The following is a 3060-nucleotide window of genomic DNA, read 5'->3' on the forward strand; positions in this document are numbered from 1 at the left end:
TCAAGCATTGGAACAGCCTACCCAGAGAGGTGGTGGATTCACCATCCCTGGAGGTTTTTAAGCAGAGATTGGATGTGGCCCTTAGTGCCATGATATAGTAATTGGAGTTGGATCAGGGGTTGGACTTGATGATCTTGGAGGTCTTTTCCAACCCAATCTATTCTATGATTCTATGATTCTATGATAAGAAATTCTTTACAGAGAGGGTAATCAGGCATTGGAATGGTCTGCCCAGGGAAGTGGTGGTTTCTCTGTCCCTGGAAGTTTTCAAGATGAGACTGGATGTGGCACTTAGTGCCATAGTCTAGTAACTGTGGTGGTGTTGGATCAAGGGTTGGATTTGATGATCTCAGATGATCTCTTTCCAACCCAGCTGATTCTATGATTCTATGATTAAAGGGTGCCCCAAACTACACTGAAGCCTTCCATTAGAAGGCTCTGCTGCCTGTCTTTCCAGGCATGTTGGCTTGTAAGGTAGGAGATACTTGGCTCTAAGTGCATGCTGTCATACTGCCTTGGTGCCTTCTGAGTGCACAGAAAGTTGTTAGATTCAGGGCAAGCCTGAGCTGCACAACACTTTGCAGGTGTGGTGACCTGTGAGAGAATGTGGAAGAGATTCTCCCATCATTCCCACCAATATCACTTCAATGTGATTTCTGTGCGGTTTTTTCCTGCAGGAGAAACAAGGCAGAGGAAGATCAAATTATTCGTGTCATAGCATGGGTTTGTAGACATTGGGAGTTGGAGAAATAGTGATATGGTAATGAAAATCTGTGACAATAATGGTGCACGTAGATCTGGTGAAGACTGTACTTGAAAACCTTTGTCCCAATATACCTAGAGGGAGTGTAAGTACAAATAAATTCGTGGGAAAAAAATGAGACCAGCTGTTCTACAATAAGAAACCCTAATATTTTTACTTTTTAAAAAATTAGGCAACTCAAGTCAGCAAAGTATTTACTGTATTTATTGTATCATTTAAAGCATTTTTTGACAAATATTTTGAGAGCTACTAGCTACAAATTTTAATCTCAGATGTGGTACACTATCTCCCTTTCAAAAGAGGCCAAATTGAGGCATGGGTCCTGAACTTGTTTACCTTCCTAGAAGAGAGTTAGTAAGCAAGTCAAAACCAGAAATCATAGATTGTCATACTAGAATTCTTCCTTAGAGAGAATTCCAGTTCTTCAAATTTTGATTAACTGAGGACTTAAGGATACTCTGGAATTTCACTTTTAAAGTTCTGTGCACCTCATGCACCTCCAATAATTGGTCTTCTAATCAGTTTGAATCGTGGTCTTAAAGATCAACTGAAGCACTTTCTGTTCACGATTTTGAAAATTAGCATATATATGAAGATATATAATGGATAGGGCTGTTAGTTTGATTACAAGAAACAGAGCTAAGTAACTCAAAATGTCCAGCCATGTATTGTATTTAAATATTACTTTACAGAACATAAGGAATGGATAACAAAGCAAACCTGGAGTTAGTAGAGTTCATATGCTCCCCTCTATGAATGCAAAAATGAATTTTTTCTACTCTCCTTGTTCTCCTTCTCATTAATTCCCATGCTGTCAGCTTTTCGATTTTTCAGTCCTTCATGTAAAAACTTGACCTGCTGTTGAATTTATTATATGTGGGTTTCTGTATTCCTCATTTAAATGGTTTGTAATGCAAAACTGTGAAGGTACAGCTGCTGCAACAAACTCCCTTATTGAAGCTTGCCTTGCTGCACAAATTGCTTTTGGAGTCTCGCTTGGCTTTGAATGCAAACATTATGAAAGATGAAAAGTACCCTGGTTTTAAGCACTATAATTAATGCTGCTAAATTTTGTTCCTTTGCTGTCCTGTCTGCAGCTGTGTTGTGCAGAATTTCTTCGAGGAACATGCTCCTTGTTTCCCTCACAGAGCAATAGAGGAAAAGTAGTGGGAAATTTTACCTTCTGATACTTTTTAGAGTCTTTCTGTGTAATATGTCAGTATTTTATATGGTTTTGTTAATCCTATGTATGAGTTTTGACATTAAAGTCAGTAACTAGAACTTTAGGAAAAAAATGGTGTTATCTGCGTACAACAGTCCTGGGTAAATTTGAAATTTCTGGACATGGACCAAATGAGAGAAAGTGAGGAACAAAACTCAGTGTGCATGAAGACATGTAAGCACAAATGCAATTGAATATTAAAAAACTCAAACTACTTATGTGGAGAAAATGAGCTAAAATAAAACTCTCACATCTCAGTCACTCCAATATTTATAATTCCTCTGGTTGTCACGTAAAACCATTCTTAAGATATCTTACCTTGTTAATATTAAGTGCTCAATTCCTCCTTTTTGCTAGAAGACTTGGGCACATTTCTGAGATCCTGAAATATGATTTTACATGTATTTCATCTCTTTGAACAGAAACCTCAAGATTTTTATCAGCTATTTTTCTAATTATTTTTATGAAGAGCATGTATTTTTTTATTATTCATCATCTGCCTGGTTTTATTTCCAATATTGAGTTCTTTAGGGCTTCTGAACCTATGCAATCTTCTCTGACTGGAAAGCAAAAAATAGCTGCCAGAAACATAATTGAATTTGCTACAGTGCCTTACTACATTTGTTTTCTATCTATCTGTATAATTATATTGTGTTGGGCTCCCACAGCAAAATGTCAGCTATTTATTTTTACCTATTTCCATGTGCAAAAAAAGAAAACATCTTCAGAGAAATACCAAATTACCTACCATATTATTTATCTTCAGTCTTTAACATTTTGTCAGATAACTAGACCCTGGAATAAGGGAAAAGGTACTCCTCACAGCACAAAGGAGAGATGTCACCAAAACTGACAAGCTTTGGTGGAGAACTACAGAGCTATTTCTTTTTTTTGTTAAGTTTTGGGAAATTATGTGGGCCATTTGATGTAAACAAATAAACAAAAAAAGGCAGAACAAAATATTAGAAGCGATATTATAAGTAGGTTATTGAAAACTATTCAGTGGCTTTCAAAGACCTGAAGTCAGTACATGTATTTTCAAGACTAGAAATCTGAGGTTGCTCCTGAACTAGAG

At 36.8% G+C, this 3060-nt stretch overlaps 1 long non-coding RNA gene across 1 annotated transcript in view; it reads right to left on the reverse strand.

Moving 5' to 3' along the window:
• Positions 1-3060, reverse strand: part of LOC114070504 — a 26276-nt gene that overhangs the window by 20726 nt on the left and 2490 nt on the right. The gene's annotated exons all lie outside the window — the stretch shown is intronic.

Source organism: Empidonax traillii, unplaced genomic scaffold (assembly GCF_003031625.1).
Source record: "Empidonax traillii isolate 1590-97213 ecotype Southwest subspecies unplaced genomic scaffold, ASM303162v1 scaffold1584:size114125, whole genome shotgun sequence".
NCBI classification, from domain to species: domain Eukaryota; kingdom Metazoa; phylum Chordata; class Aves; order Passeriformes; family Tyrannidae; genus Empidonax; species Empidonax traillii.